This window comes from Gracilinanus agilis, chromosome 1 (genome assembly GCF_016433145.1).
Source record: "Gracilinanus agilis isolate LMUSP501 chromosome 1, AgileGrace, whole genome shotgun sequence".
NCBI lineage: Eukaryota > Metazoa > Chordata > Mammalia > Didelphimorphia > Didelphidae > Gracilinanus > Gracilinanus agilis.
Window position 1 is genome coordinate 427,540,196 of NC_058130.1, and position 12,281 is coordinate 427,552,476.

Sequence of the window (12,281 nt, forward strand, 5' to 3'; positions counted from 1 at the left end):
TCCTAAGTTTGGAGAGTGATAAGGGCTAGGCAAGAGAGATTAGATAACTTGCTCAGGGTCACACAGCTAGGAAAAATCTGAGGCCAGATTTAAACCCAGGATGTTGTCTCTTGGCCTGTCTCTCTATCCATTTAGACCCCCAGTTATTAACCCATAATAATTCTTAGTAAGTGCTTTTGATCACATAGTTTATCTTTTGTGATTGCCTCCATTTCTTTTTTGCTTAGAATTTAGTCCCACCCATGACTATGTATATATTTTATTTCTCTTATTTTTGTATCATCTTTAATATTCAGGTCACACACACACACACACACACATATATATTTGAATTGTTTGTAAAATGTGGCATAAAATGGTCTAAATCTAATTTTTATCAAATTTCTCTTAATTTTCCCAGAAGATTTTTTTTCAAATAGTGATTTCTTGCTTAGGTAATTATTAAATTTATCAAATTGCTAGGTCAATATACTCTATTATTTCTGATTCTTCTTATATAATCTGTCCCACTGGTATTTTTTTTTGAGCCAGTACCAAATGGTTTGATGATTATTGCTTTGCACTATATTTTAAGGTGCACAGATTCAACATTCTAAGAATTTCCATTATGCTCTCTATTGAACTTTTACTTCCCCATCTCCCACTTCAAACCCTCCTCAGTCTAAAAAAGAAGTTTGAAGAATTCAGAAAGGTATGAAGTAAAAAATTCCTGGCACTTTAGGGGACTGCAAGTTTAATAGGAACCAACATTTTGACATGGCAGCTAACAAAGAAATTCCCAAATGAATTTTATCTTTTCATATTAATAGAATTTTATTACCCAGAACCCTGGACTCTTAAGTAAAATGTTTATCAATTTTCAAAAAATATTTGTTTCATTAAAGCAATATGCCACACTATAGGCTTCCCCTCCAAAAATGTCTCCTTTGCATGTATATTATATGATTCCTTGAAAAATTTATCCACAAAGACAGTCTTGTTTGGTAATGCTTTAGTAAGTAGTTCCAAGTGAAACATGGAAATGTCTTCTTATCAAAGATATTTGCCATAGCCATGAAGGATGTCAAGAGTAGATTCCAAATGAAAGAGAGATTCTCTATTGAAGGTGATGTCTTCTATACGCTCTAGTCTCTAGATGACATTAGGTTAATTGCTTTAAGTCTTGCTCCATTTCAAACCCTTATGAATGAAATTCCCAACCTTTTAGAAAGTCAGGTTGCATTGTTCACATAGCATGACTAAGTGAATGAAGAATGACTGTGGTTTAGATATGCCTATGAAGAATGCCTATGGTCAGAAAACTAAGCCCTATAAGCCAAATGCAGTCTGCACCTGTTTCTGTACAGCCTTCTAGCTAAGAAGAGTTTCTATGTCACTAGAAAAGGAGGTGATCTGATCATGTAGCGAGAAGAAGAAATGAATGGTAGGGATAATGCTTGTGCAATAAATTGGTTTACACACATCAAAAAAATCTAGAAAGAATACCTTAAATCAATGGAGAGGGGCAGGGCAGTTAGGTCGCTTATTGAATAGAGTGCCAGACCGGGAGATAGGAGGACATGGGTTCAAATTTATCTTATGACACTTCTTAGCTGTGTGACCCTGGGCAAGTCTTTTAGCCCCACTCACATTTGCATTGATGTCAGCAAGTACCAAGGTGTATGTTGCTTTTCTTTGGGAGGCTTTATCAAACTCTTTCTTCTCTGTATCTTGCAAGCAATCAATAAGCGTTTAAATTCTCTCTGTGTTCTAGCTAAGTACCAAGATCTAATGATGCAAAAAGGCAAAAAATATCCCCTGCATTCAAAGTACATATATTCTAGTGTGAATATAATTGTGTTCAAGATGCATTAAGAATAAATGGGCAGTTATGAGAGGAGACTTCTAGAATCTTGGAGTACCATTTAAGATCTCTTGCTGAAGGTGGCATTTGAGCTCAGTCAGGAATTCTAAAGAAGTGGAGGTGAAGAAAGAAAGCATTTTAGACTTTGGGCATAACCAGCATGAAGGTAGAGAGATAAGAGATGGAGTGTCATGTGGAAAAACAGTAACAATGACACACAAACTGCAATTATTTTCAAATACTTATTACAAGTAGAATCTTATAAGGTGGTCAAATATTCCAGGAAATATTTTTTAATCGACTTTGGGGAAAATAATATAACTAACTCTACCAAACTCTTCCAGCATCTGTGAACCAGCTTTCCATTTAGCCACAATTTCTACTTTTCCTCTGATTTGTTTGTGGTAATGATATCAAGATTTTTGTGATTCATTTCCTCCATTTATATGTCCACTTTTTTTTTGCCATCAGGCAAGGATCTCACATTTAGAGTGCCAGCAACTAAGTTAAAGTTTGCAGAGTCTGAAAACAATTTTATTATTTGTCCTCCTTTTTTTCACTCTATCACATTCACTATAACAATCAGAAGGGAGCTGAACAGGACTAAAGGCCATTTTGTGGTATTTTTTTCCTTTTTGTTTCTTGGGTTGCCCCAGCCAAAGATTTCAACACTAGATGATCATTCTTGTTTCTTGGTACCAACAGACTGAGTCTCAAAGATCCCATATAGTCCTTACTAGGACCACACTCGAATCTGTTTTGAGCTTTTGTACAATTGGCACAGACTTCAAGAATCTTAGTTCATTTCCATGCCAAGATGAAGAGTCAGTATAGGACTTTGTAGAGAAGTTTGATAAAGCACTGGGCTATTCCAGCCACCATTCCAGGACCTGACATATTTGGAGCCAAGTTGGATAGGGAGTCCTGGATGAGGAGAATAGGGCTCAGGTATCAGATTTGGTGAAGCGTGGCGTTCTTCATACTCTTCAAATTTTAGCATTATGGGGCATGGAAATATTTCCCCAGGAGAGAACATTTCTGTTAGTACTCTAACATCTATTAGAAGAAGCAGATGTGGCTCTCTTCCATCTTCTGATAACTTCAGAATTTTGCTGAGGGCCATGAGCAGCTGTGTATTCTGTCTGATATTGGTGGCATGAAGTGAGGAGAGCAGTATCTTTTGGGACCTAATTGTAGGAATAAAATGAGAAGAAATTAGGTTAGGGAACATGACCCATCAGCAATAGGGGTAGTTGTGATTTACTTTTATTTTAGGGAGAAAGCCAATGTAAAATTGTGGTGGACATAAAATTGGCCTTTGGATTTGGCTACTCAGAGCCCTCTGTTACATCTCCTTCTGTCTTCCTGAGCAGCATTCCATGCACTCAATCTTTCCTTTTCCTTTTTCTTTCTATGTTCCTTTTGAAAATTACTTATCCAATCTTCCACTTATGTTGAGTTTCCATTGTCTCCTCTCTAAGGCAAAACTGTTAGATTGACATATTCAATGGATTAATGTATGGTAATATATTTATAGATTTTTCCTTCTATGTGCAATGTGTAGTATAATGGGGTCTTCTGGATACAATGCCTACATTCACATTCAAAGAGGGTAACACTAATAGCAAACACAAGGTTGTCCATTGCTAGGAGTGAGGAGGAGGGGCTTCTGTTGAGGCCAGTCCTCATAGTCCCCTTCCAAACAAAACAACTTGTATTAGGGGAAAAAATAAAACAACTTTCGGTTAAGAGTCAATAGCCCTCCCAGCTTGCCTTTGGGCAGGTCATTTAAATCTTTATGCCTTAGACTCTTTATCTCTAAAGCAGATATATTAAGACTCTATGTAGATCGAAGGATACATTATAGAATAGAATCGCAGAATAACAAATTTAGAGCTGGAAATGACCTTGGATTCATGTATTCTAAGTCTGATTTTATAAATATGGAAACTAGAGTTCATAAGAGGTAAAATCACTAACTAAAGGTCAAACTGGTAACCAGGATATGAACCTGACTCCTTTGAAGTGACCTTTGGTACTTTCCCAGCTGGTATCAGGTATGAGAATCAAATGATGTATATATGGAGTACTCTGCAGTCATTATAGCTACTATTATCTAAATATCAGCTATAATTAGTTACATTATGTATTGATATCTACTTTTTCAAGCACTGACCAAGTTGTCCAGAACCCAAAATGGAGGAATTGCTTTTTCTAATGGAGGCAGAGAAAAAAAAAGTCCTGGGATAATAAAATTTGGGGTGGGGGAATGCAGCTGAAGCTTGCTTTTCATCTACATCATTTAGCCTACCCATCCTGCACCTCTGCCTTGATAGCCCTTCCAGTGTTAAATCCTATGCTTTTTCCAGCTGGGATCATGGAGACTGCTAGAATTAGTGAGACAGTCTAGTCCATAGAGGCAGAATAGGTGATAATTCTTGTTTTAAGAAGGGTAATATATGCCTCCATTTATAATTGATTTGATCATTTTAATCAAACAGTGCAGAGATAGTCTTAGATGACCTAATAGAGGAAAGAAATTCCTGAGTAAACTAGAAGATGCGAAATATTCCAAGTGGAATATTAGCATTGCTATGTTAGGGAAAAGTAGAATCATCATAACTTGGAGCTAGAAGGTATCTCTAACAACATCTTATGCAATACCTCCATTTTATAGCTGAGGAAACTGAAACCCAGGGAAATGGAATGGTTTGTTCAAGGTCATCCAGTGAAGTGGTCGTGGAATTAGAATGAGAACTTTGATTTCTACTCCCCTCCAAAGCATTTTCCATGATGCCAAACAACACAGGGCTTGTAGGATTACTTGGTCAGGACAAGCCTGTGGAATGTTTGCTTAGCGAGAAATGTGGCTTTGAACTATAGTGGTTTCACCAGGAGGGGTTTTGTAATCAGAAAGAGAGTTTTCAGGTTATAATTTAATTTGAATTCTCCCTGGAAACCTACTGCCGAAAAACAAATACTGGGTCATGTAGCTCAGTGAAATTCCTTTACGGGAACCCTCAGGTAACATATACTTTGGCAATGGTATAAAAAGATTGAATGATTAAATAGCCATCAGTTTCACTTATTAATATTTTCTCTTAAAAATGATTCCAACTGAGAAGTGTCTGACTTTGAAGAATGGAATAAGGAAAACTAGTTTTTCCTGAAGTAACATTTTTGAGGTTCTTTAGCTAGAAAACTGAAATGTGTGATTTCTGGGCACAAAGCAAAGCTACCTTCTTGATGATTTTTCTATTATTCTGCTTTTTTATTTTAAACATTAAATATTTTAGAAAAAAATTGAAAATCAATATAAACTTGCTAAATAACTATTTACCTTTGCATTAAATTTCAATGTTCACTCAAATTATGGTATACTTTAAATTATCATTCTACTTCTCCCCATTTCTTCAGGATTTTTTGCTCATTCATTCTGATCTGTTTTGTCTCTTTGGTCACAGTGTGTATTTCATTTTTTCTAGTTGTAGGGTTTTTTTTTGCCTTGTTATTTCATAGAGATCTTCATGGATTTCTGCATTCCTCATATTTTCAGTTTAAGTTGCATTATAATATTTCTTTCCATTCACAATTTAACAAAGATTCCTCTATTGTAATATACCTAGGCTCCTTCAGCAGTGTTCTGGATTGAGTGAGCCAATCATTAAAATTTCATTGTAAGCATAGATATCTAGTAAATTGATAAACTACAAATCAGGATGTTATTTTGTTAATTAGTTTTAATAAAGTAGTAGAAAAAAGTATTAATAATTCAGATTAAACTTATGTGTTCCACCCATATTTATTTTTCAGAATCAGCTGTTAAATATTTTCCGGTAAACGAATGGATTACAGCCAGTTTTGTTTTATTTTTGTAGTTAATTGAGATGCTATTAAGAAAATCTTTTAATAGGAAGTACTTTTTTATTTTTGACAATATTTACAAAGTATATACTTTACTTCTTAAGGAAATCTGAAGAATAATGCCCTTAAAATATCAAATAGGTCAATAAACTATGAGTGTACCTTATTTTGGAGGTGAAAAAACAAAAAGAAGTACTAAATCTCATTTGAGGGGAGGTTCTCTTTCTGTCTGTTCTTTAGCATAGTTCTTGTCATATGGTTGCTACTTGGTAAATGCTTATTGGTTGATTGACCATTGTGCAGATGTATTCTGTTCAGCTTTCCTATTTTAAAAAAGGGTATATCTACCCTGCCTATCAGGAATGTACTTTAATATTTCATGGGTTCATGGTCTTGTCAGCCAAATCCCTTCATGGATATAGAACATAAAGTCCCCCATGCCTTAGCTTTTTATATTTTCATGAATAATTGTGCTGTCTATATAATCACTCTACCTTTCAGTCTTCCACTGATGATCAGTCCTTTGGTGCTGAGTCTACTTATTAAGTTTATTAGTTTTTTTTTATAGACAACAGATACATAGTCCATCAGAGACTGTATTTGAAGTCTGTCTAGCTTGGTAAGACCTAGCAGAGCTCATGCTCCATTGGCATCATCTTAGAGAACCAAGGCCAACTCCAGTCCATGTTAAGGCAACAGGGAAAGCATTTAGTGGAAACACTGAAGACATATGAATGTCAAGAATAAAAAAGTTCTTTATAAACATTCAAATTTTATATAATTTCATTATCACCATTATGGTAGTACAAAAAATTGCTTAGTTCTGCCTACCTGCTTAGTATATAAGAGGAATCTAATACATGGGTTTTAATTTTACAGTTATATTCAGAGGAACAACCTGTATAACTTATGGTGTCTAGGCTGACACTACAAATGGATAATGAATTGGATCCAGAAATAAACTGAAGACAGGAAAGGATCTGATTTGCCTTTGTGAAACTTTTAATGTTTCTTGACCATGAAAGAATGGCCCATCTTTTTAATAGTAAGCTTCCTCCTAAGTGTTTGACTATGAGTCACAATGATACTGTCTCTGAAGAACTGAAGTACAGAATTACCCAAAAGTGCCCATGAACATGCTATAGCACATCACAAGCAAGGTACTATGAAAAGTGGTATGAAGGATATCAAGAGAAATGCATGACTGGAAATATAGGGAATAGGCAGAGTATGTGGACCATTGTGAAGCCTGAATGGTCCACTGGTATCTCTCAATGTAAGGAGAATGTGAGGAAGTCCCTCAGGATGTCGGGTTGCACATCCCTGATGAATTGATGGAGGATATGGACAAGGGCCATACCAGTGGAAAGGACTGAATAAGCAGAAATCTATATTCTTTCAGTAAGATCATGGGGTCATTAGAGTGCTGAAGTATTGAATAATGGAATCATGAAATTCCATCAAAAATGGGGAAAAGGCCATTAGTTCACTTTCTTCCTATGATCCCATTTACTATGAATCCTGAAATTTCATTTAACTAGGCTCTACTGGAGCCATTTGGTGCTTTACCTAATGGCCAATGCTTAATTTTAGCTTTGAGTTGCAAAGGAAAAGAGATGTCATGAATATTGGTCATTGAGAAATTAATTGCTCTAGAGATTTATAATATAAAGACAATGTTTTGAAGAACTTATGAATCTCAGTGGACTGTTAATTGTTGAATACTTCTTTCATGGGCTTGAAGGAGGGAGAGAAAGAGATGGGTGTCACTTTCAGGAAATTATCCTAGTTAAAATTTCAATAGGATTCTATAACTAGAGATGGAAAGGACTCTACAGGTTATCTTATCTAATCTTCTTATTTAATAGCTGAGGAAAATGAGACTGAAGCAGATTAAATATTTGTCTAGGGTCACACAATAAGTGGGAATTGGAAGACTGGATTTGAATCAGATCTTCCCGAATTCAAGTTTAACATCAACCCCACTATCTTATACTGCCTTTCTCTCTATATGATATGCAATTCAACCCAACAAGAGTTTATTCAGAGTCTGCACTATGAAATGCTTTGGAGACACATAAATAATTTTAAAAAAAATTCCCTGTCCTCATAGTTTTCATTCTATTGAAGGATGGAACAATGGCATCTGCTAGCTTGTGATATAGTCACTCTTATTACCCAAACTTTTTCCCTGATCCTGGAATATGTTGTAATGCAAATGTGGCTTAATGAGGAGCTGGTTAACCTTACTAAACATTCAAAGTGTCTGCAGGTAGTTCTTTTTCTCCTTTTCTTTATATTCTAGAATAAATAAGCTACTCAGAAATGATTTAAAATGATACATCAGTCATGAGTATATCAGATAAGAATGCACACCTGGGCTGGTATCATTTCTTTGGAGCTTAGTGGTCATACTTTGTGGAGTCACCAATCATTCTGTCTGCTTTAATTGATGTATCACTAACCCCTCCCACCTGGCCTCTCTTGACACCTCATCTCTACCCAAGGGGAAAAGGTAAATTTTGAACAAAATACATTATTTGGGAAAGTTCCATTGTAAAATATATTTTGCTTTTATCCTTCTCTATTGAATTATATAGAATCACAGAAGTAATTGATACCAAAATAAGAATCCTCCTGATTATCTCTGATCAATTGGTATCCATCCAGTAACAGGAAGTTTGTTTTCTGAAGAGTTCTAATGATAGGAAGCTCCATAGTCCAAGAATTAACCTTTTCCAATTCTGGACAGCTCTCACAGTCAGGACATTTTTCATCACCCCAAGTTCAAATCTGATTGTGTGAAGTTTCTAATGATTGCCTTCTGAGTCTGAGTAGGAATAGTCAACCCTTCTTTTCACATGACAACTCTTCATATACCTGAAGAAAGGATCATGCTCTCATTAAGTCTTCTCTAGTCTGGCTCAATAGGAGTCAAATATATTTCATGGGTTTGTAATGGGAGAAGTACTTTGGAAAACTTAAGACACTAGAGAAATGTGAGTTATGAGACTAATGGGGTTAAAATGGTAGTTCATATAGAACTTCAGATCAATTTTTATTTATTCTTCTGATTTCCTTCATTTTTCATATCCTGAGCCAGGAACATAAAAATGAAGAAAAAGTCTTATTGTTTATCTTTTCCCTAGAATTATGAAAGTTTTTGCTCAGTTTTGTTCACGAGGTCAGAATATGTATTCTATCCATTCCCCAACCATCCTTTTGAAGACTCTCCTTAAAATGAACTCTAAATTAAAAAAAAAGTAAAGTGGAAATTCTGCATGGAAGATCTTCACTTTTCTTTCAGACTAGGCTGTGGAACTAGCTGTAGTCTTTCTATGATTGTGGTTCTTATTATGAAAAAGATTCCAATTCAGTTTATTGGGGTATTTATTTTTCTCAAATGAGAACACATTTGTAGCTTTACTGTAGAAATGGGTAGGGAATAAAAACCTGCCTTATACAATTTTCCTTTACATTCTTATTTGTTGGAACACCTCTCTTCTACAGTCAGATTTTTGCTCCTCCCTCCCTTGCTCCATCGTAATTCTGCCAGTTTTTAAATTAGTAACAAGAATAACATCACTTTTTTGTCAGTTTGCTTAGATGATTAATGGAATTGAAATCAGCCATCTCTATTAATGACATCACATTATCTCTAATTTTTCAGAGTCTGAATCAGGGTAGTTTGTCCAACTTCAAATATCTTCCTATTATACAATGAAAAAGACGGTTTAAAAATGTAATTTTCCCTCTAGGAGTTTTTCCTTGTAAAAATTTGCAAATACTTTGGTTTCTGACAAGTAAATCAGTGTGGCTGTATATATTTCATCATTTTGTTATGAGGGTTATGTCAGCACCAACTGATACTCATTAGCACCACATGGGTGGGACAGGTTTAAAAAGAAGAGGACTGCCAGTAATTCTTAAGTAAACAAAATATCATTCAACTTTTTGCATGTGCCATAGGATTCCTCCAAAGTCTCTTAAAATACCTATTGCTCCTTGACCCTCAATTGACTGCATTGATGCTTTCTTGGCTCTTTACACTTATATTTCCCTTCGGTACTGTTATAGCATTAATTCTGGACAAAAGATTCAATCTTATATTCAATGAATATCCTTGGTTTGCTCCTTCATTTGATAATTCTAACAGTTACCTCCTGTTCCAGAATAAATCTCTGGCAAAACCATGATTCAGAATGATTAATATGCTCCCTACCACCCCACTCAAATTAGTGACTTGGAAGGATTATAGACAGGTTGGGTTTATTTTTCTGAGTCTTATGGCACACATTTTGATATAGAAGTAACAAGTATCTTTGGTCTTTCTCTCCAGAACTAGGGCACTTTACTTCCCTTTCAGGGTTCAAGTGGGAAAAACCTAAGGAGCTGTGGTTTCTATTCTCTTTCTTGCTTAGATTCTCACTAGTTGTGTTCCCTCCATAGTTATCTAACAGCAACTAGAACTTTAATTCATGTAACCAATTAATATCATTTAGTTTTTACAAAGTGATATTGACCTCAAAGATGCATCAAGAACAAAAGCATAAACAATTCCCTCCTACTCCTACATTTTGGAAGCACACTCTCTTCTCTACAACCTCAGTCTTCTTGGAGAGCAGTAACAGATGTAGGCATTTCTATATGGTAAGTTTTTATACAAATGTGGCATTGCTGAAACTCTGCTATAGAGACACATATAAAAGAGCAGAGCCAAGATGGTAGAGTATAGAACAGGACCCCATTGAACTCTCCCAATATTCAGCTCCAAACAACTTTACAATAAAGCTTCAAATAAAATTTCGGAGAGGCAGAGCTAACAAAAGTTCAGAGAGAGATATTTTTTTCCATTCTAAGACAACTTGGGAGTCTAATGGAGAGGTCTGTCACAATGGGGTAGAAATAGATTGGAAGCAGAGCAGGAGGACCAGCAATGGGCCTTGGATGCATTCTTGATAGTAGCAGCAGCAGCAACAGCAACAGCAACTTTGGGAGCTCTCAGACCAGAGAAGTAAAAGGATCAGAAAAAATAGCCTGAAAGAGATTACAGAGGACCTTTTGATAGTGCTGGGTGTAACTAGTGCCAATTGGCAACTCTTTTGCCCATAAACAGTTCTAGGTTGCAGTTCCTGGGGAGAGAGGAGAGTTTGTAGTCAGTCATAAGGGAACAGGATTCTGATAATGGTTCCAGGATCAAGAGGAACACTAGTATTTACCACTACAAGGGAGAAGGGACCCTATCTGGGTAAAGACTAAAGCACAGACCATGAGAGAATGATCAAATTTCTCCTCAGATCACAACACTTTGAAAACAAAAAAAACTTACAGATCCTCAGTACTAGCTCTGAAAAGAGCAGTAGGAAAAAGCCTGATGTTTGGAACATTATCTTCTTACCCTTACAGGAACAGAATCCACATTTAACATAAAGTTCAAAGACCAAGAAATGGGGTGGAAAAATGAGCAAACAACAACAAAAAAGTATTTGACCATAAAAGCTACTATAGTGGCAAAGAAGACCAAGAAGTAAACACAGAAGACAACAATGTGAAAACAGCTCTAAGCAAAGCCCCCGAAAAAAAATGTTAACTGAACTAAAGTCCAGCAAGAATTCTTGGAAGACTTAAAGAAAGAGATAAGGGTTAGAGAGGAATATTTTGGGGAAAAAATGAGAGTGATGCAATAAAAGTATGAGAAGAGAATCAACAGCTTGATAAAAGAAGCCCCCAAAATGCTGAAGAAATAATACCTTAAAACAGAATTGGCCTAGTGGTAAAAGAGGTACAAAAATTTACTGAGGGAAAGAACTTAAAAGGCAGAATTGACCAAATGAAAAAGGAGGTACAGAGGATCACTGAAGAAAATAATTACATAAAAATTAGAACTGGGTAAGTGGAAATGAATGACTCCATGAGACAATAAGAAACAATAAAAACAAAGGCAAACACATAAAAAAGAATAAAATGTGAAATAGCTCAATGGAAAAACAATAGCCCTACAAAATAGATTAAGGAGCAATAATTTAAGAATTGTTAGACTCCCTAAAATAGATAATAAAAAATAGTCTAGACATCATATTTTAAGAAATTACGAAGGAAAAATGGCCCAATATTTTAAATCCTAAGGGTAAAATTCAAAATTAAAAGAATCCACTGACTATCTCCTGAGGGAGACCCTAAAATGAAAAGTCCCAGGAATATCACTACCAAATGACATGCTCCCAAGTCAAGGAGAAAATATCACATGCCACTTGATAGCAAGAATTCAGATATCATGGAGGCAATAAGGGTCACACAAGATCTAACAACTTCTGCATTAGAGAAGGGGAGAGCTTGCAATATGACATTCCAGAAGACAACAGAGCTAGGATTACAACCAAGAATAACCTATTCAGCAAAAAAAATCTAAGTATAATCCTTTAAGGACAAATATATATATACATATATATATATATATGTATATATATAATTTAATATATATGTTGTTTGCTCATATCAAATATATATATTATTTGATATACATATGTTGTTTGCTCATATCAAATATATATATATATATATATATATATATATA